We start from the raw sequence: 23,477 nt of genomic DNA, 5'->3' as shown, positions 1-23,477 counted from the left end.
TATAGTAGCTTACTGTAGCAGTCTGCGGTGCTGCTGAGCTGACAGTGTCCAGCAGGTCCGTCATCAGTCATTACATAATAAATATATAATATATACCTGTCCGGCTGCAGTACTAGTGATATTATATATACATATATATTGATTTCATCTCATTATCATCCAGTCTATATTAGCAGCAGACACAGTACATTAGTCCACGGCTGTAGCTACCTCTGTGTCGGCACTCGGCAGTCCATCCATAATTGTATACCACCTACCCGTGGTTGTTTTTTTTTCTTTCTTCTTTATACATACTACTATAGTAGCTTACTGTAGCAGTCTGCGGTGCTGCTGAGCTGACAGTGTCCAGCAGGTCCGTCATCAGTCATTACATAATAAATATATAATATATACCTGTCCGGCTGCAGTACTAGTGATATTATATATACATATATATTGATTTCATCTCATTATCATCCAGTCTATATTAGCAGCAGACACAGTACGGTAGTCCACGGCTGTAGCTACCTCTGTGTCGGCACTCGGCAGTCCATCCATAATTGTATACCACCTACCCGTGGTTGTTTTTTTTTTCTTTCTTCTTTATACATACTACTATAGTAGCTTACTGTAGCAGTCTGCGGTGCTGCTGAGCTGACAGTGTCCAGCAGGTCCGTCATCAGTCATTACATAATAAATATATAATATATACCTGTCCGGCTGCAGTACTAGTGATATTATATATACATATATATTGATTTCATCTCATTATCATCCAGTCTATATTATCAGCAGACACAGTACGTTAGTCCACGGCTGTAGCTACCTCTGTGTCGGCACTCGGCAGTCCATCCATAATTGTATACCACCTACCCGTGGTTGTTGTTTTTTTTTTCTTTCTTCTTTATACATACTACTATAGTAGCTTACTGTAGCAGTCTGCGGTGCTGCTGAGCTGACAGTGTCCAGCAGGTCCGTCATCAGTCATTACATAATAAATATATAATATATACCTGTCCGGCTGCAGTACTAGTGATATTATATATACATATATATTGATTTCATCTCATTATCATCCAGTCTATATTAGCAGCAGACACAGTACGTTAGTCCACGGCTGTAGCTACCTCTGTGTCGGCACTCGGCAGTCCATCCATAATTGTATACCACCTACCCGTGGTTGTTTTTTTTTTCTTTCTTCTTTATACATACTACTATAGTAGCTTACTGTAGCAGTCTGCGGTGCTGCTGAGCTGACAGTGTCCAGCAGGTCCGTCATCAGTCATTACATAATAAATATATAATATATACCTGTCCGGGTGCAGTACTAGTGATATTATATATACATATATATTGATTTCATCTCATTATCATCCAGTCTATATTAGCAGCAGACACAGTACGGTAGTCCACGGCTGTAGCTACCTCTGTGTCGGCACTCGGCAGTCCATCCATAAGTATACTAGTATCCATCCATCTCCATTGTTTACCTGAGGTGCCTTTTAGTTGTGCCTATTAAAATATGGAGAACAAAAATGTTGAGGTTCCAAAATTAGGGAAAGATCAAGATCCACTTCCACCTCGTGCTGAAGCTGCTGCCACTAGTCATGGCCGAGACGATGAAATGCCAGCAACGTCGTCTGCCAAGGCCGATGCCCAATGTCATAGTACAGAGCATGTAAAATCCAAAACAACAAATATCAGTAAAAAAAGGACTCCAAAACCTAAAATAAAATTGTCGGAGGAGAAGCGTAAACTTGCCAATATGCCATTTACCACACGGAGTGGCAAGGAACGGCTGAGGCCCTGGCCTATGTTCATGGCTAGTGGTTCAGCTTCACATGAGGATGGAAGCACTCAGCCTCTCGCTAGAAAAATGAAAAGACTCAAGCTGGCAAAAGCACCGCAAAGAACTGTGCGTTCTTCGAAATCCCAAATCCACAAGGAGAGTCCAATTGTGTCGGTTGTGATGCCTGACCTTCCCAACACTGGACGTGAAGAGCATGCGCCTTCCACCATTTGCACGCCCCCTGCAAGTGCTGGAAGGAGCACCCGCAGTCCAGTTCCTGATAGTCAGATTGAAGATGTCAGTGTTGAAGTACACCAGGATGAGGAGGATATGGGTGTTGCTGGCGCTGGGGAGGAAATTGACCAGGAGGATTCTGATGGTGAGGTGGTTTGTTTAAGTCAGGCACCCGGGGAGACACCTGTTGTCCGTGGGAGGAATAGGGCCGTTGACATGCCTGGTGAAAATACCAAAAAAATCAGCTCTTCGGTGTGGAAGTATTTCAACAGAAATGCGGACAACAGGTGTCAAGCCGTGTGTTGCCTTTGTCAAGCTGTAATAAGTAGGGTTAAGGACGTTAACCACCTCGGAACATCCTCCCTTATACGTCACCTGCAGCGCATTCATAATAAGTCAGTGACAAGTTCAAAAACATGCGCAATGTTCGCACTGCGACAAGTAAATTTGCTAAGAAGTTTGGTATTTTACTCACGGCATTACGAGGTTTTTTTCTTCGTTCTGGTGATCGTAATGTGATTGACAGGAAGTGGGTGTTTCTGGGCGGAAACTGGCCGTTTTATGGGAGTGTATGAAAAAACGCTGCCGTTTCTGGGAAAAACGCGGGAGTGGCTGGAGAAACAGGGGAGTGCCTGGGTGAACGCTGGGTGTGTTTGTGACGTCAAACCAGGAACGAAACTGACTGAACTGATCCCAGTGGCAGAGTAAGTCCCGAGCTACTCAGAAACTGCTTAGAAATTTCTATTTGCAATTTTGAGAATCTTTCATTCGCAATTTTGCTAAGCTAAGATTCACTCCCAGTAGGCGGCGGCTTAGCGTGTGCAATGCTGCTAAAAGCAGCTTGCGAGCGAACAACTCGGAATGAGGGCCATTATGCGTTGTATTTAGGGTCGACAAAAGCACAATATCCGTGCTGAAACGTTACTATCACAGCTATGAAGTAGTAACATTTATTTGAACGGAGAGACGCCGCAGAGGATGGTTATATATTGTTAATCCAGTTTGGGCTCACATCGGGGGACACTTAGCGCAGTAGTTTACCAGTACCCAGGAGTGCCAGGTTTTGGAATATTTAGATTTATAAAGAGAGAGAGAGAGAGGATGAGACAGCACTCCAATGCAAGTATAATCAGTGGTGCAGGTTTCAAGTTTCAAAAAGATAATAATATCACCACTCACTGTATCCAAAGAAAAAAAGTAAAAACCAGCACTCACATTTAGTGAAGGGTTTATTAGAAAAATCGGGACTAAACCATAGTCATACACTGTAATGGCGGCAGTGCTGCTGCTACTGCCTTATGATCATACAAGGGAAGGAGGCACAGCCAGGGTCGGGGATGACAGAATATAGTGCTATGGATTGTTTGAGGAGGGGGGCCCAAGTCGGTATCTTGCTTAGGGCCCATGATGGTCTAAATCTGCCTCTGGACACAAGAGATAGTACTCCTGATGATGAACTAGTCACCCCTAGTGATAGGCCAGGGGGATAGCTACTGTTAGGGCTATTTCACACTTGCCAGTTTTGACCGGATAGCAAAAAGACGTCCGAATTTTTGCTGTGTATCTTTTTTTTTTAAATTATGTATTAAAACACATGGGTGCTTTCAGAGAGCATGGTCACAGCACAGTCGCCATGTTACAGCTGGAAATATCCACTGACAAGGACGGCTGCTGTGCAGTTTTTTATCATCCGATCAAAACCGGCAAGTGTGAAATAGCCCTTAGGAGTCCTTGAATGGTCTCTGATGAATTTACACTTTCATGCTAATAACTGCTGAAAACTATTCTGTAACCTGTGACTTGCTGATAACTGCTTATGTTCAATTGTGAATTTATTAGTATTACCCACCTGTGGAAAATAAACCTGCAGCGTGAAACTTTTACTCTGCTTGTCACATTTGGGACCAAATGTAATAGAGTGAGAGTTTCAGAAAGTGAGAGATTTGGTAAGGTTTTTCGGGTTTTTTTTAAAGTGCAATCATTTACACTGCAAAACCAGGCTGATCTTGCTGTGTAAATGATCGCCACTTTTAAAAAAAAAACCAGCAAAACCTTACCAAATCTCTCATTTTTGAAACTCTCACACTATTACATTTGGCCCTTGGCATCTGAACAGGAACCCTGTTGCTGGACATTGTTAGGCGGAAAGGAGTCCTGAAAGGTGACTGGACCTATCCACAACAGCAGCAAGATGTGTTGCAGGACGCTACCCACTGTACCATGACTTGGTGAGACTGAGCCACACTGACCACTGCTGAGTAAGTAAGCCAGTAATGCCGGCCATTAATGGCACTTGTTCACAGTGGTAGCTCAAGCCTCCTAACTAGGACAACATCTCTTTCAGTGATGGTCACTGGCTCTGCTCCCTTTTCTGGCCCTGCCCCTTTTCAGCTCTGAACACAAGCCCGGCTGTCATAAGGTGCCTAAATCCACTCATAACTCCACTGCCAGGGGTCACTTCAGGCAGACAGCAGCGCTGGTCACAGCTCACCAAACAAAGACTCCATAATTCCCTGCTCCTGTCTGTCACTCAGCCCACAGCTCTGCACAGCTTTAATGCAGCAGCACACACCACAGGGAACAATGCTCAGGTGGGGGAGTAGTTTGACCAGTCGCCACTGCTAATGCAGTCTTGCCCAGACACTCTCTTTGGCACCACCTTATGCCTGGCAGTCTGTTTACAGACAGATGTATACAGGTCAGCTGTCAGGACACAGGGGGTGTGAGCACTGGAGGGAGGGTACAAAAGAGCATGGCTAACAGCTCTAATAAACGCCAGCCTCCTCTGTCATGTGACCCCCTCTGATGCAGGCACGAGACAGCTGATTTGCTACGCAGAGCCGTGACACTGTCTCATGCCTAATGATTAACAACTAGAGGAGGTACATTAGGCTTCCTGAGCCTTCTCCAAGCATGAGCACATTAACCCCTTGCATGCCATGCAAACCCTTACAGTCAGCATCAAATGCATTTGTAATCTCATTAATGGGATGTGGTTAGCATGCCGGTGGTCAGGATGCTGGTAGTAGAAATACTGGTACCAGAATCCTAGCCCATGACCACAACACCGGCGCAGAAATACCAACATTGCTTTCAATGCCAACACCGGAATCCCAACTGCCGGCATCCTGATCGTTAGAATGCCTGGGCGCAGAGGCGGAACTACCGCCAGTGCAACCAGTGCGTTGCACTGGGGCCCGCCTCTGTCCAGGGGCCCAAAGCATGTAATGAGTCAAACTGACTCATTACATGCCACTGTGCGCTGCGGGCAACCGCTGTCCGCAGCGCACAGCCGCCCGGAGAGAGGAGAGGAGCAGCGGTACGGGGGAGAAGGAGGAGGAGGGAGCCGAAGGAGGGAGCCGCAGCAGCACTTTCTACTGGTGGAGGCGCTGCTGCTGCTGCCCCTCTGCTTCACTATAGGCTGTCTTCCGAGAACAGCCTATAGTGAAGCAGAGGGGCAGCAGCAGCAGCGCCTCCACCAATGACACTGCGCTGCTGCGGCTCCCTCCTCCACCTCCCTCCTCCTCCTTCTCTACTGCCCGGGAATCGTCTGACGCTGCACCGAGGAGCCTGAGCCAGCGGAGAGGGTAAGTATAATTCTTCTTTCTTTCTTTCTGTTTCTTTCTTTCTTTCTTTCTTTCTTTCTTGGGACTGCCTGCCGCAATGTGTAAAAATGGGGGACTGCCTGCCGCTATGTGTAAAAATGGGGGACTGCCTGCCGCTATGTGTAAAAAGGGGGAATCTGCCTGCCGCAATGTGTAAAAATGGGGAATCTGCCTGCCGCAATGTGTAAAAAGAGGGAATCTGCCTGCCGTAATGTGTAAAAATGGGGAATCTGACTGTCGCAATGTGTAAAAATGGGGGACTGCCTGCCGCAATGTGTAAAAAGGGGGAATCTGCCTGCCGCAATGTGTAAAAAGGGGGGACTGCCTGCCGTAATGTGTAAAAAGTGGGACGCTGTCTGCCGTAATGTGTAACAAGGGCACGATGTCTGCCGTAATGTTTAAAAAGGGGACGCTGTCTGCCGTTATGTGTAAAAAGTGCACGCTGCCTGCCGTAATGTGTAAAAAGGGGGACGCTGTCTGCCGTTATGTGTAAAAAGTGTATGCTGTCTGCCGCTATGTTTAACAAGGGCACGCTGTCTGCCGTTATGTGTAAAAAGTGTACGCCGTCTGCCGCTATGTTTAACAAGGGCACGCTGTCTGCCGTTATGTGTAAAAAGTGTACGCCGTCTGCCGCTATGTGTAACAAGGGCACGCTGTCTGCCGTTATGTGTAAAATGGGGACGCTGTCTCCCGTTATGTGTAAAACCTGCACGCTGTCTGCCGTAATGTGTAAAAAGGGGGATGCTGTCTGCCGTAATGTGTAAAAAGGGGGACGCTGTCTGCCGTAATGTGTAAAAAGGGGACGCTGTCTGCCGTAATCTGTAAAAAGAGGAATCTGACCGCTGTAAGGTGTAAAAGGGTCTCTACCTGGTGTAGTGGTGCTACTGTGCGGCGTAATTTGAAGAATGGAGACTACTGTGCACCGTTTTATGAATTGGTATTATTTTGTGGCCACACCCCTTCCCCACGAAGCCACGCCACTATGTATTTTTGCGCGCGCCTACGGCGCGCACTGCCCCTGTTTTGCATGCAGGGGTGGGGCTCCGATGCCGTTTCTTGCACACAGTGCTAAAATGTCTACTTACGGCACTGTTGCTAGGTATCCATTTATCTGGCCCTGAGCAGGTCCCCCTCACCAGATCCTCTCCAGGGGTGAGGGGGTGGACTTGGATGGGATGTGGGGGGGGGGGGGGGGGCAAAGCATTTTGTCGCACCTGGGCCCACCACTCGCTAGTTCCGCCACTGCCTGGGCGAGTTAGGGTTAGGCCACTGGGGTTGTTGGGTTTAGACGCTAGGGGGTGGGTTAGGGTTAGGCAGCATGGGAGGGTTAAGGTTAGGCTGCGTGGAGGGGTGGTTAGGTTAAGGCACTAAGGGGAGGGTTAGGATTAGGTGTTGGGTACGGAGGGTTAGAGTTAGGGGGGGTAAAGGGAGACAGAAAGTATACTTACTACACCCCAGTCTGTATTCTGTGCATAGAGATGGTGCTATCAGTCTTCTGACCGCCAGCATCCTGACTGCGGGCCTCCTGTATGTATTCTCACATTTGCACCACAGTAAATAAAATCATTCACTTAACATATGTCATTTTTTGGAATAGATATATAAACCACATTGACCCTTTCCCTGTCAATCCAGTGTAACCCTGGTGTAATGGATGGGTTACTAAGTAATGACAGCGTGTGCCTCCACCCGAGCTATTTGGAATTTATTATTTCCAGGTGAGCTTGGGAACGCCTCTGTTGTAGATCTAGTGTCAATCCCCCTCTATATTCCTAATCTATGTATTTCACAGAGGGCCCTAATTAGGATGATCTGGTGACTAATGGAAGTAACTTTCTCTATTTCAGGTTCCAACTCCAATAAGAAGACAACTCCCCTGGTAAGTATATGGTTGTTTACTATTAGTACTTAAACATAGTAATAATTACAAATCATACCTTTCAAAGTCTGCTGGTGTAGTCCTCAGGATGAGTCTTTCTCAACATTAGTAATCTCCTATACAGAAAATAACTGCATGCAATACAAAAAAAAACTTAACAATCCAATAGTCACAGAGACTATCGACCCGGGTTGGTAAAAAATAACAAAAACAGTTAATTATAGCTTATATCATAGCGATTATACTATGGTGCACCATCATCTACCTACACAGTATTTAGTTATGCATAACTATGGTATAGTACTTATACGACCCTCTTTACCATCAGTCCACTACCCTTGGAAAGGTCAGTAGATTAATGGAGTACCTATTCCACTGTATAGGTTTGGCTGGGATAACTTTACAGAGTGACGATCCTTGATCCAGGTAGTTCCCTTTTCAACGACGGAGTGACTAGGAGTCAGTCCTTGGTTGTAATTGGGTACGTAGATATATATTGTTACCTCCACTTAGGATCTGGGATAGGGTTGATAAAATATGGTATAGGTGATTCCATGTTTGTTTGAAGTTTCTTTCCTCAATAACGGTAGATTAGGGTATATATTTTCAATTGGTGACCAAGGTTGTGTATGTGATGTGAAAAGTCGATTAGCCTGGCAGGGCTATATTACTTCAAATATTCTCTGGCAACTGCCTTTAATTAGAGATGAGCGGGTTCGGTTCCTCGGAATCCGAACCCGCCCGAACTTCAGTTTTTTTTACACGGGTCCGAGCGACTCGGATCTTCCCGCCTTGCTCGGTTAACCCGAGCGCGCCCAAACGTCATCATCACGCTGTCGGATTCTCGCGAGGCTCGGATTCTATCGCGAGACTCGGATTCTATATAAGGAGCCGCGCGTCGCCGCCATTTTTCACACGTGCATTGAGATTCATAGGGAGAGGACATGGCTGGCGTCCTCTCCGTTTATAGAGATTCGAGAAGAGAGTGAGACAGAGAGAGACACAGTAGTAATTTTGGGGAGCATTAGGAGGAGTACTACTACTACTAGTACTTGCTGAAGTGATAGAGAGAGATAGTGTGACTGTATTATCTGACTTGTGGGGGAGACACTGACAGTGGGGAGCAGTTAGAGTCTGAGAGCAGGACTCAGGACTCAGGAGTACATATAACGTACAGTGCACACTTTTGCTGCCAGAGTGCCAGCCACACTGCCATTGTTTGTGACCACACTGACCACCAGTATAATATATATTGTGATTGTCTGCTTAGGACTCAGGAGTACTACTTGCAAGTTGCTGATAGTGTGACCAGTGACCTGACCACCAGTTTAATAATCACCACCAGTTTATGAGTTTAATATATATATATAATTGTATATAATATATATATAATATTGTATACCACCTAGCACCTACCCGTGTTTTTTTTTTTTTTTCTTTCTTCTTTATACATACTACTATAGTAGCTTACTGTAGCAGTCTGCGGTGCTGCTGAGCTGACAGTGTCCAGCAGGTCCGTCATCAGTCATTACATAATAAATATATAATATATACCTGTCCGGCTGCAGTACTAGTGATATTATATATACATATATATTGATTTCATCTCATTATCATCCAGTCTATATTAGCAGCAGACACAGTACGTTAGTCCACGGCTGTAGCTACCTCTGTGTCGGCACTCGGCAGTCCATCCATAATTGTATACCACCTACCCGTGGTTGTTTTTTTTTTCTTTCTTCTTTATACATACTACTATAGTAGCTTACTGTAGCAGTCTGCGGTGCTGCTGAGCTGACAGTGTCCAGCAGGTCCGTCATCAGTCATTACATAATAAATATATAATATATACCTGTCCGGCTGCAGTACTAGTGATATTATATATACATATATATTGATTTCATCTCATTATCATCCAGTCTATATTAGCAGCAGACACAGTACGTTAGTCCACGGCTGTAGCTACCTCTGTGTCGGCACTCGGCAGTCCATCCATAATTGTATACCACCTACCCATGGTTGTTGTTTTTTTCTTTCTTCTTTATACATACTACTATAGTAGCTTACTGTAGCAGTCTGCGGTGCTGCTGAGCTGACAGTGTCCAGCAGGTCCGTCATCAGTCATTACATAATAAATATATAATATATACCTGTCCGGCTGCAGTACTAGTGATATTATATATACATATATATTGATTTCATCTCATTATCATCCAGTCTATATTAGCAGCAGACACAGTACGGTAGTCCACGGCTGTAGCTACCTCTGTGTCGGCACTCGGCAGTCCATCCATAAGTATACTAGTATCCATCCATCTCCATTGTTTACCTGAGGTGCCTTTTAGTTGTGCCTATTAAAATATGGAGAACAAAAATGTTGAGGTTCCAAAATTAGGGAAAGATCAAGATCCACTTCCACCTCGTGCTGAAGCTGCTGCCACTAGTCATGGCCGAGACGATGAAATGCCAGCAACGTCGTCTGCCAAGGCCGATGCCCAATGTCATAGTACAGAGCATGTAAAATCCAAAACACCAAATATCAGTAAAAAAAGGACTCCAAAACCTAAAATAAAATTGTCGGAGGAGAAGCGTAAACTTGCCAATATGCCATTTACCACACGGAGTGGCAAGGAACGGCTGAGGCCCTGGCCTATGTTCATGGCTAGTGGTTCAGCTTCACATGAGGATGGAAGCACTCAGCCTCTCGCTAGAAAAATGAAAAGACTCAAGCTGGCAAAAGCACCGCAAAGAACTGTGCGTTCTTCGAAATCCCAAATCCACAAGGAGAGTCCAATTGTGTCGGTTGTGATGCCTGACCTTCCCAACACTGGACGTGAAGAGCATGCGCCTTCCACCATTTGCACGCCCCCTGCAAGTGCTGGAAGGAGCACCCGCAGTCCAGTTCCTGATAGTCAGATTGAAGATGTCAGTGTTGAAGTACACCAGGATGAGGAGGATATGGGTGTTGCTGGCGCTGGGGAGGAAATTGACCAGGAGGATTCTGATGGTGAGGTGGTTTGTTTAAGTCAGGCACCCGGGGAGACACCTGTTGTCCGTGGGAGGAATAGGGCCGTTGACATGCCTGGTGAAAATACCAAAAAAATCAGCTCTTCGGTGTGGAAGTATTTCAACAGAAATGCGGACAACAGGTGTCAAGCCGTGTGTTGCCTTTGTCAAGCTGTAATAAGTAGGGGTAAGGACGTTAACCACCTCGGAACATCCTCCCTTATACGTCACCTGCAGCGCATTCATAATAAGTCAGTGACAAGTTCAAAAACATGCGCAATGTTCGCACTGCGACAAGTAAATTTGCTAAGAAGTTTGGTATTTTACTCACGGCATTACGAGGTTTTTTTCTTCGTTCTGGTGATCGTAATGTGATTGACAGGAAGTGGGTGTTTCTGGGCGGAAACTGGCCGTTTTATGGGAGTGTATGAAAAAACGCTGCCGTTTCTGGGAAAAACGCGGGAGTGGCTGGAGAAACAGGGGAGTGCCTGGGTGAACGCTGGGTGTGTTTGTGACGTCAAACCAGGAACGAAACTGACTGAACTGATCCCAGTGGCAGAGTAAGTCCCGAGCTACTCAGAAACTGCTTAGAAATTTCTATTCGCAATTTTGAGAATCTTTCATTCGCAATTTTGCTAAGCTAAGATTCACTCCCAGTAGGCGGCGGCTTAGCGTGTGCAATGCTGCTAAAAGCAGCTTGCGAGCGAACAACTCGGAATGAGGGCCATTATGCGTTGTATTTAGGGTCGACAAAAGCACAATATCCGTGCTGAAACGTTACTATCACAGCTATGAAGTAGTAACATTTATTTGAACGGAGAGACGCCGCAGAGGATGGTTATATATTGTTAATCCAGTTTGGGCTCACATCGGGGGACACTTAGCGCAGTAGTTTACCAGTACCCAGGAGTGCCAGGTTTTGGAATATTTAGATTTATAAAGAGAGAGAGAGAGAGAGGATGAGACAGCACTCCAATGCAAGTATAATCAGTGGTGCAGGTTTCAAGTTTCAAAAAGATAATAATATCACCACTCACTGTATCCAAAGAAAAAAAGTAAAAACCAGCACTCACATTTAGTGAAGGGTTTATTAGAAAAATCGGGACTAAACCATAGTCATACACTGTAATGGCGGCAGTGCTGCTGCTACTGCCTTATGATCATACAAGGGAAGGAGGCACAGCCAGGGTCGGGGATGACAGAATATAGTGCTATGGATTGTTTGAGGAGGGGGGCCCAAGTCGGTATCTTGCTTAGGGCCCATGATGGTCTAAATCTGCCTCTGGACACAAGAGATAGTACTCCTGATGATGAACTAGTCACCCCTAGTGATAGGCCAGGGGGATAGCTACTGTTAGGGCTATTTCACACTTGCCAGTTTTGACCGGATAGCAAAAAGACGTCCGAATTTTTGCTGTGTATTTTATTTTTTTAATTATGTATTAAAACACATGGGTGCTTTCAGAGAGCATGGTCACAGCACAGTCGCCATGTTACAGCTGGAAATATCCACTGACAAGGACGGCTGCTGTGCAGTTTTTTATCATCCGATCAAAACCGGCAAGGGTGAAATAGCCCTTAGGAGTCCTTGAATGGTCTCTGATGAATTTACACTTTCATGCTAATAACTGCTGAAAACTATTCTGTAACCTGTGACTTGCTGATAACTGCTTATGTTCAATTGTGAATTTATTAGTATTACCCACCTGTGGAAAATAAACCTGCAGCGTGAAACTTTTACTCTGCTTGTCACATTTGGGACCAAATGTAATAGAGTGAGAGTTTCAGAAAGTGAGAGATTTGGTAAGGTTTTTCGGGTTTTTTTTAAAGTGCAATCATTTACACTGCAAAACCAGGCTGATCTTGCTGTGTAAATGATCGCCACTTTTAAAAAAAAACCCAGCAAAACCTTACCAAATCTCTCATTTTTGAAACTCTCACACTATTACATTTGGCCCTTGGCATCTGAACAGGAACCCTGTTGCTGGACATTGTTAGGCGGAAAGGAGTCCTGAAAGGTGACTGGACCTATCCACAACAGCAGCAAGATGTGTTGCAGGACGCTACCCACTGTACCATGACTTGGTGAGACTGAGCCACACTGACCACTGCTGAGTAAGTAAGCCAGTAATGCCGGCCATTAATGGCACTTGTTCACAGTGGTAGCTCAAGCCTCCTAACTAGGACAACATCTCTTTCAGTGATGGTCACTGGCTCTGCTCCCTTTTCTGGCCCTGCCCCTTTTCAGCTCTGAACACAAGCCCGGCTGTCATAAGGTGCCTAAACCCACTCATAACTCCACTGCCAGGGGTCACTTCAGGCAGACAGCAGCGCTGGTCACAGCTCACCAAACAAAGACTCCATAATTCCCTGCTCCTGTCTGTCACTCAGCCCACAGCTCTGCACAGCTTTAATGCAGCAGCACACACCACAGGGAACAATGCTCAGGTGGGGGAGTAGTTTGACCAGTCGCCACTGCTAATGCAGTCTTGCCCAGACACTCTCTTTGGCACCACCCTATGCCTGGCAGTCTGTTTACAGACAGATGTATACAGGTCAGCTGTCAGGACACAGGGGGTGTGAGCACTGGAGGGAGGGTACAAAAGAGCATGGCTAACAGCTCTAATAAACGCCAGCCTCCTCTGTCATGTGACCCCCTCTGATGCAGGCACGAGACAGCTGACTTGCTACGCAGAGCCGTGACACTGTCTCATGCCTAATGATTAACAACTAGAGGAGGTACATTAGGCTTCCTGAGCCTTCTCCAAGCATGAGCACATTAACCCCTTGCATGCCATGCAAACCCTTACAGTCAGCATCAAATGCATTTGTAATCTCATTAATGGGATGTGGTTAGCATGCCGGTGGTCAGGATGCTGGTAGTAGAAATACTGGTACCAGAATCCTAGCCCATGACCACAACACCGGCGCAGAAATACCAACATTGCTTTCAATGCCAACACCGGAATCCCAACTGCCGGCATCCTGATCGTTAGAATGCCTGGGCGCAGAGGCGGAACTACCGCCAGTGCAACCAGTGCGTTGCACTGGGGCCCGCCTCTGTCCAGGGGCCCAAAGCATGTAATGAGTCAAACTGACTCATTACATGCCACTGTGCGCTGCGGGCAACCGCTGTCCGCAGCGCACAGCCGCCCGGAGAGAGGAGAGGAGCAGCGGTACGGGGGAGAAGGAGGAGGAGTGAGCCGAAGGAGGGAGCCGCAGCAGCACTTTCTACTGGTGGAGGCGCTGCTGCTGCTGCCCCTCTGCTTCACTATAGGCTGTCTTCCGAGAACAGCCTATAGTGAAGCAGAGGGGCAGCAGCAGCAGCGCCTCCACCAATGACACTGCGCTGCTGCGGCTCCCTCCTCCACCTCCCTCCTCCTCCTTCTCTACTGCCCGGGAATCGTCTGACGCTGCACCGAGGAGCCTGAGCCAGCGGAGAGGGTAAGTATAATTCTTCTTTCTTTCTTTCTTTCTTTCTTTCTTTCTTTCTTTCTTTCTTTCTTTCTTTCTTTCTTTCTTTCTTTCTTTCTTTCTTTCTTGGGACTGCCTGCCGCTATGTGTAAAAATGGGGGACTGCCTGCCGCTATGTGTAAAAATGGGGGACTGCCTGCCGCTATGTGTAAAAAGGGGGAATCTGCCTGCCGCAATGTGTAAAAAGGGGGAATCTGCCTGCCGCAATGTGTAAAAATGGGGAATCTGCCTGCCGCAATTTGTAAAAAGAGGGAATCTGCCTGCCGTAATGTGTAAAAATGGGGAATCTGACTGTCGCAATGTGTAAAAACGGGGGACTGCCTGCCGCAATGTGTAAAAAGGGGGAATCTGCCTGCCGCAATGTGTAAAAAGGGGGGACTGCCTGCCGTAATGTGTAAAAAGTGGGACGCTGTCTGCCGTAATGTGTAAAAAGTGTACGCCGTCTGCCGCTATGTGTAACAAGGGCACGCCGTCTGCCGTTATGTGTAAAAAGGGGACGCTGTCTCCCGTTATGTGTAAAACCTGCACGCTGTCTGCCGTAATGTGTAAAAAGGGGGATGCTGTATGCCGTAATGTGTAAAAAGGGGGACGCTGTCTGCCGTAATGTGTAAAAAGGGGACGCTGTCTGCCGTAATCTGTAAAAAGAGGAATCTGACCGCTGTAAGGTGTAAAAGGGTCTCTACCTGGTGTAGTGGTGCTACTGTGCGGCGTAATTTGAAGAATGGAGACTACTGTGCACCATTTTATGAATTGGTATTATTTTGTGGCCACACCCCTTCCCCACGAAGCCACGCCACTATGTATTTTTGCGCGCGCCTACGGCGCGCACTGCCCCTGTTTTGCATGCAGGGGTGGGGCTCCGATGCCGTTTCTTGCACACAGTGCTAAAATGTCTACTTACGGCACTGTTGCTAGGTATCCATTTATCTGGCCCTGAGCAGGTCCCCCTCACCAGATCCTCTCCAGGGGTGAGGGGGTGGACTTGGATGGGATGTGGGGGGGGGGGGGGGGGCAAAGCATTTTGTCGCACCTGGGCCCACCACTCGCTAGTTCCGCCACTGCCTGGGCGAGTTAGGGTTAGGCCACTGGGGTTGTTGGGTTTAGACGCTAGGGGGTGGGTTAGGGTTAGGCAGCATGGGAGGGTTAAGGTTAGGCTGCGTGGAGGGGTGGTTAGGTTAAGGCACTAAGGGGAGGGTTAGGATTAGGTGTTGGGTACGGAGGGTTAGAGTTAGGGGGGGTAAAGGGAGACAGAAAGTATACTTACTACACCCCAGTCTGTATTCTGTGCATAGAGATGGTGCTATCAGTCTTCTGACCGCCAGCATCCTGACTGCGGGCCTCCTGTATGTATTCTCACATTTGCACCACAGTAAATAAAATCATTCACTTAACATATGTCATTTTTTGGAATAGATATATAAACCACATTGACCCTTTCCCTGTCAATCCAGTGTAACCCTGGTGTAATGGATGGGTTACTAAGTAATGACAGCGTGTGCCTCCACCCGAGCTATTTGGAATTTATTATTTCCAGGTGAGCTTGGGAACGCCTCTGTTGTAGATCTAGTGTCAATCCCCCTCTATATTCCTAATCTATGTATTTCACAGAGGGCCCTAATTAGGATGATCTGGTGACTAATGGAAGTAACTTTCTCTATTTCAGGTTCCAACTCCAATAAGAAGACAACTCCCCTGGTAAGTATATGGTTGTTTACTATTAGTACTTAAACATAGTAATAATTACAAATCATACCTTTCAAAGTCTGCTGGTGTAGTCCTCAGGATGAGTCTTTCTCAACATTAGTAATCTCCTATACAGAAAATAACTGCATGCAATACAAAAAAAAACTTAACAATCCAATAGTCACAGAGACTATCGACCCGGGTTGGTAAAAAATAACAAAAACAGTTAATTATAGCTTATATCATAGCGATTATACTATGGTGCACCATCATCTACCTACACAGTATTTAGTTATGCATAACTATGGTATAGTACTTATACGACCCTCTTTACCATCAGTCCACTACCCTTGGAAAGGTCAGTAGATTAATGGAGTACCTATTCCACTGTATAGGTTTGGCTGGGATAACTTTACAGAGTGACGATCCTTGATCCAGGTAGTTCCCTTTTCAACGACGGAGTGACTAGGAGTCAGTCCTTGGTTGTAATTGGGTACGTAGATATATATTGTTACCTCCACTTAGGATCTGGGATAGGGTTGATAAAATATGGTATAGGTGATTCCATGTTTGTTTGAAGTTTCTTTCCTCAATAACGGTAGATTAGGGTATATATTTTCAATTGGTGACCAAGGTTGTGTATGTGATGTGAAAAGTCGATTAGCCTGGCAGGGCTATATTACTTCAAATATTCTCTGGCAACTGCCTTTAATTAGAGATGAGCGGGTTCGGTTCCTCGGAATCCGAACCCGCCCGAACTTCAGTTTTTTTTACACGGGTCCGAGCGACTCGGATCTTCCCGCCTTGCTCGGTTAACCCGAGCGCGCCCAAACGTCATCATCACGCTGTCGGATTCTCGCGAGGCTCGGATTCTATCGCGAGACTCGGATTCTATATAAGGAGCCGCGCGTCGCCGCCATTTTTCACACGTGCATTGAGATTCATAGGGAGAGGACATGGCTGGCGTCCTCTCCGTTTATAGAGATTCGAGAAGAGAGTGAGACAGAGAGAGACACAGTAGTAATTTTGGGGAGCATTAGGAGGAGTACTACTACTACTAGTACTTGCTGAAGTGATAGAGAGAGATAGTGTGACTGTATTATCTGACTTGTGGGGGAGACACTGACAGTGGGGAGCAGTTAGAGTCTGAGAGCAGGACTCAGGACTCAGGAGTACATATAACGTACAGTGCACACTTTTGCTGCCAGAGTGCCAGCCACACTGCCATTGTTTGTGACCACACTGACCACCAGTATAATATATATTGTGATTGTCTGCTTAGGACTCAGGAGTACTACTTGCAAGTTGCTGATAGTGTGACCAGTGACCTGACCACCAGTTTAATAATCACCACCAGTTTATGAGTTTAATATATATATATAATTGTATATAATATATATATAATATTGTATACCACCTAGCACCTACCCGTGTTTTTTTTTTTTTTTCTTTCTTCTTTATACATACTACTATAGTAGCTTACTGTAGCAGTCTGCGGTGCTGCTGAGCTGACAGTGTCCAGCAGGTCCGTCATCAGTCATTACATAATAAATATATAATATATACCTGTCCGGCTGCAGTACTAGTGATATTATATATACATATATATTGATTTCATCTCATTATCATCCAGTCTATATTAGCAGCAGACACAGTACGTTAGTCCACGGCTGTAGCTACCTCTGTGTCGGCACTCGGCAGTCCATCCATAATTGTATACCACCTACCCGTGGTTGTTTTTTTTTTCTTTCTTCTTTATACATACTACTATAGTAGCTTACTGTAGCAGTCTGCGGTGCTGCTGAGCTGACAGTGTCCAGCAGGTCCGTCATCAGTCATTACATAATAAATATATAATATATACCTGTCCGGCTGCAGTACTAGTGATATTATATATACATATATATTGATTTCATCTCATTATCATCCAGTCTATATTAGCAGCAGACACAGTACGTTAGTCCACGGCTGTAGCTACCTCTGTGTCGGCACTCGGCAGTCCATCCATAATTGTATACCACCTACCCATGGTTGTTGTTTTTTTCTTTCTTCTTTATACATACTACTATAGTAGCTTACTGTAGCAGTCTGCGGTGCTGCTGAGCTGACAGTGTCCAGCAGGTCCGTCATCAGTCATTACATAATAAATATATAATATATACCTGTCCGGCTGCAGTACTAGTGATATTATATATACATATATATTGATTTCATCTCATTATCATCCAGTCTATATTAGCAGCAGACACAGTACGGTAGTCCACGGCTGTAGCTACCTCTGTGTCGGCACTCGGCAGTCCATCCATAAGTATACTAGTATCCATCCATCTCCATTGTTTACCTGAGGTGCCTTTTAGTTGTGCCTATTAAAATATGGAGAACAAAAATGTTGAGGTTCCAAAATTAGGGAAAGATCAAGATCCACTTCCACCTCGTGCTGAAGCTGCTGCCACTAGTCATGGCCGAGACGATGAAATGCCAGCAACGTCGTCTGCCAAGGCCGATGCCCAATGTCATAGTACAGAGCATGTAAAATCCAAAACACCAAATATCAGTAAAAAAAGGACTCCAAAACCTAAAATAAAATTGTCGGAGGAGAAGCGTAAACTTGCCAATATGCCATTTACCACACGGAGTGGCAAGGAACGGCTGAGGCCCTGGCCTATGTTCATGGCTAGTGGTTCAGCTTCACATGAGGATGGAAGCACTCAGCCTCTCGCTAGAAAAATGAAAAGACTCAAGCTGGCAAAAGCACCGCAAAGAACTGTGCGTTCTTCGAAATCCCAAATCCACAAGGAGAGTCCAATTGTGTCGGTTGTGATGCCTGACCTTCCCAACACTGGACGTGAAGAGCATGCGCCTTCCACCATTTGCACGCCCCCTGCAAGTGCTGGAAGGAGCACCCGCAGTCCAGTTCCTGATAGTCAGATTGAAGATGTCAGTGTTGAAGTACACCAGGATGAGGAGGATATGGGTGTTGCTGGCGCTGGGGAGGAAATTGACCAGGAGGATTCTGATGGTGAGGTGGTTTGTTTAAGTCAGGCACCCGGGGAGACACCTGTTGTCCGTGGGAGGAATAGGGCCGTTGACATGCCTGGTGAAAATACCAAAAAAATCAGCTCTTCGGTGTGGAAGTATTTCAACAGAAATGCGGACAACAGGTGTCAAGCCGTGTGTTGCCTTTGTCAAGCTGTAATAAGTAGGGGTAAGGACGTTAACCACCTCGGAACATCCTCCCTTATACGTCACCTGCAGCGCATTCATAATAAGTCAGTGACAAGTTCAAAAACATGCGCAATGTTCGCACTGCGACAAGTAAATTTGCTAAGAAGTTTGGTATTTTACTCACGGCATTACGAGGTTTTTTTCTTCGTTCTGGTGATCGTAATGTGATTGACAGGAAGTGGGTGTTTCTGGGCGGAAACTGGCCGTTTTATGGGAGTGTATGAAAAAACGCTGCCGTTTCTGGGAAAAACGCGGGAGTGGCTGGAGAAACAGGGGAGTGCCTGGGTGAACGCTGGGTGTGTTTGTGACGTCAAACCAGGAACGAAACTGACTGAACTGATCCCAGTGGCAGAGTAAGTCCCGAGCTACTCAGAAACTGCTTAGAAATTTCTATTCGCAATTTTGAGAATCTTTCATTCGCAATTTTGCTAAGCTAAGATTCACTCCCAGTAGGCGGCGGCTTAGCGTGTGCAATGCTGCTAAAAGCAGCTTGCGAGCGAACAACTCGGAATGAGGGCCATTATGCGTTGTATTTAGGGTCGACAAAAGCACAATATCCGTGCTGAAACGTTACTATCACAGCTATGAAGTAGTAACATTTATTTGAACGGAGAGACGCCGCAGAGGATGGTTATATATTGTTAATCCAGTTTGGGCTCACATCGGGGGACACTTAGCGCAGTAGTTTACCAGTACCCAGGAGTGCCAGGTTTTGGAATATTTAGATTTATAAAGAGAGAGAGAGAGAGAGGATGAGACAGCACTCCAATGCAAGTATAATCAGTGGTGCAGGTTTCAAGTTTCAAAAAGATAATAATATCACCACTCACTGTATCCAAAGAAAAAAAGTAAAAACCAGCACTCACATTTAGTGAAGGGTTTATTAGAAAAATCGGGACTAAACCATAGTCATACACTGTAATGGCGGCAGTGCTGCTGCTACTGCCTTATGATCATACAAGGGAAGGAGGCACAGCCAGGGTCGGGGATGACAGAATATAGTGCTATGGATTGTTTGAGGAGGGGGGCCCAAGTCGGTATCTTGCTTAGGGCCCATGATGGTCTAAATCTGCCTCTGGACACAAGAGATAGTACTCCTGATGATGAACTAGTCACCCCTAGTGATAGGCCAGGGGGATAGCTACTGTTAGGGCTATTTCACACTTGCCAGTTTTGACCGGATAGCAAAAAGACGTCCGAATTTTTGCTGTGTATTTTTTTTTTTTAATTATGTATTAAAACACATGGGTGCTTTCAGAGAGCATGGTCACAGCACAGTCGCCATGTTACAGCTGGAAATATCCACTGACAAGGACGGCTGCTGTGCAGTTTTTTATCATCCGATCAAAACCGGCAAGGGTGAAATAGCCCTTAGGAGTCCTTGAATGGTCTCTGATGAATTTACACTTTCATGCTAATAACTGCTGAAAACTATTCTGTAACCTGTGACTTGCTGATAACTGCTTATGTTCAATTGTGAATTTATTAGTATTACCCACCTGTGGAAAATAAACCTGCAGCGTGAAACTTTTACTCTGCTTGTCACATTTGGGACCAAATGTAATAGAGTGAGAGTTTCAGAAAGTGAGAGATTTGGTAAGGTTTTTCGGGTTTTTTTTAAAGTGCAATCATTTACACTGCAAAACCAGGCTGATCTTGCTGTGTAAATGATCGCCACTTTTAAAAAAAAACCCAGCAAAACCTTACCAAATCTCTCATTTTTGAAACTCTCACACTATTACATTTGGCCCTTGGCATCTGAACAGGAACCCTGTTGCTGGACATTGTTAGGCGGAAAGGAGTCCTGAAAGGTGACTGGACCTATCCACAACAGCAGCAAGATGTGTTGCAGGACGCTACCCACTGTACCATGACTTGGTGAGACTGAGCCACACTGACCACTGCTGAGTAAGTAAGCCAGTAATGCCGGCCATTAATGGCACTTGTTCACAGTGGTAGCTCAAGCCTCCTAACTAGGACAACATCTCTTTCAGTGATGGTCACTGGCTCTGCTCCCTTTTCTGGCCCTGCCCCTTTTCAGCTCTGAACACAAGCCCGGCTGTCATAAGGTGCCTAAACCCACTCATAACTCCACTGCCAGGGGTCACTTCAGGCAGACAGCAGCGCTGGTCACAGCTCACCAAACAAAGACTCCATAATTCCCTGCTCCTGTCTGTCACTCAGCCCACAGCTCTGCACAGCTTTAATGCAGCAGCACACACCACAGGGAACAATGCTCAGGTGGGGGAGTAGTTTGACCAGTCGCCACTGCTAATGCAGTCTTGCCCAGACACTCTCTTTGGCACCACCCTATGCCTGGCAGTCTGTTTACAGACAGATGTATACAGGTCAGCTGTCAGGACACAGGGGGTGTGAGCACTGGAGGGAGGGTACAAAAGAGCATGGCTAACAGCTCTAATAAACGCCAGCCTCCTCTGTCATGTGACCCCCTCTGATGCAGGCACGAGACAGCTGACTTGCTACGCAGAGCCGTGACACTGTCTCATGCCTAATGATTAACAACTAGAGGAGGTACATTAGGCTTCCTGAGCCTTCTCCAAGCATGAGCACATTAACCCCTTGCATGCCATGCAAACCCTTACAGTCAGCATCAAATGCATTTGTAATCTCATTAATGGGATGTGGTTAGCATGCCGGTGGTCAGGATGCTGGTAGTAGAAATACTGGTACCAGAATCCTAGCCCATGACCACAACACCGGCGCAGAAATACCAACATTGCTTTCAATGCCAACACCGGAATCCCAACTGCCGGCATCCTGATCGTTAGAATGCCTGGGCGCAGAGGCGGAACTACCGCCAGTGCAACCAGTGCGTTGCACTGGGGCCCGCCTCTGTCCAGGGGCCCAAAGCATGTAATGAGTCAAACTGACTCATTACATGCCACTGTGCGCTGCGGGCAACCGCTGTCCGCAGCGCACAGCCGCCCGGAGAGAGGAGAGGAGCAGCGGTACGGGGGAGAAGGAGGAGGAGTGAGCCGAAGGAGGGAGCCGCAGCAGCACTTTCTACTGGTGGAGGCGCTGCTGCTGCTGCCCCTCTGCTTCACTATAGGCTGTCTTCCGAGAACAGCCTATAGTGAAGCAGAGGGGCAGCAGCAGCAGCGCCTCCACCAATGACACTGCGCTGCTGCGGCTCCCTCCTCCACCTCCCTCCTCCTCCTTCTCTACTGCCCGGGAATCGTCTGACGCTGCACCGAGGAGCCTGAGCCAGCGGAGAGGGTAAGTATAATTCTTCTTTCTTTCTTTCTTTCTTTCTTTCTTTCTTTCTTTCTTTCTTTCTTTCTTTCTTTCTTTCTTTCTTGGGACTGCCTGCCGCTATGTGTAAAAATGGGGGACTGCCTGCCGCTATGTGTAAAAATGGGGGACTGCCTGCCGCTATGTGTAAAAAGGGGGAATCTGCCTGCCGCAATGTGTAAAAATGGGGAATCTGCCTGCCGCAATTTGTAAAAAGAGGGAATCTGCCTGCCGTAATGTGTAAAAATGGGGAATCTGACTGTCGCAATGTGTAAAAACGGGGGACTGCCTGCCGCAATGTGTAAAAAGGGGGAATCTGCCTGCCGCAATGTGTAAAAAGGGGGGACTGCCTGCCGTAATGTGTAAAAAGTGGGACGCTGTCTGCCGTAATGTGTAAAAAGTGTACGCCGTCTGCCGCTATGTGTAACAAGGGCACGCCGTCTGCCGTTATGTGTAAAAAGGGGACGCTGTCTCCCGTTATGTGTAAAACCTGCACGCTGTCTGCCGTAATGTGTAAAAAGGGGGATGCTGTATGCCGTAATGTGTAAAAAGGGGGACGCTGTCTGCCGTAATGTGTAAAAAGGGGACGCTGTCTGCCGTAATCTGTAAAAAGAGGAATCTGACCGCTGTAAGGTGTAAAAGGGTCTCTACCTGGTGTAGTGGTGCTACTGTGCGGCGTAATTTGAAGAATGGAGACTACTGTGCACCATTTTATGAATTGGTATTATTTTGTGGCCACACCCCTTCCCCACGAAGCCACGCCACTATGTATTTTTGCGCGCGCCTACGGCGCGCACTGCCCCTGTTTTGCATGCAGGGGTGGGGCTCCGATGCCGTTTCCTGCACACAGTGCTAAAATGTCTACTTACGGCACTGTTGCTAGGTATCCATTTATCTGGCCCTGAGCAGGTCCCCCTCACCAGATCCTCTCCAGGGGTGAGGGGGTGGACTTGGATGGGATGTGGGGGGGGGGGGGGGGCAAAGCATTTTGTCGCACCTGGGCCCACCACTCGCTAGTTCCGCCACTGCCTGGGCGAGTTAGGGTTAGGCCACTGGGGTTGTTGGGTTTAGACGCTAGGGGGTGGGTTAGGGTTAGGCAGCATGGGAGGGTTAAGGTTAGGCTGCGTGGAGGGGTGGTTAGGTTAAGGCACTAAGGGGAGGGTTAGGATTAGGTGTTGGGTACGGAGGGTTAGAGTTAGGGGGGGTAAAGGGAGACAGAAAGTATACTTACTACACCCCAGTCTGTATTCTGTGCATAGAGATGGTGCTATCAGTCTTCTGACCGCCAGCATCCTGACTGCGGGCCTCCTGTATGTATTCTCACATTTGCACCACAGTAAATAAAATCATT

This window comes from Pseudophryne corroboree, chromosome 7 (genome assembly GCF_028390025.1).
Source record: "Pseudophryne corroboree isolate aPseCor3 chromosome 7, aPseCor3.hap2, whole genome shotgun sequence".
Classification (NCBI taxonomy): Eukaryota; Metazoa; Chordata; class Amphibia; order Anura; family Myobatrachidae; genus Pseudophryne; species Pseudophryne corroboree.
Note: the sequence above shows the minus strand (reverse complement) of the source record.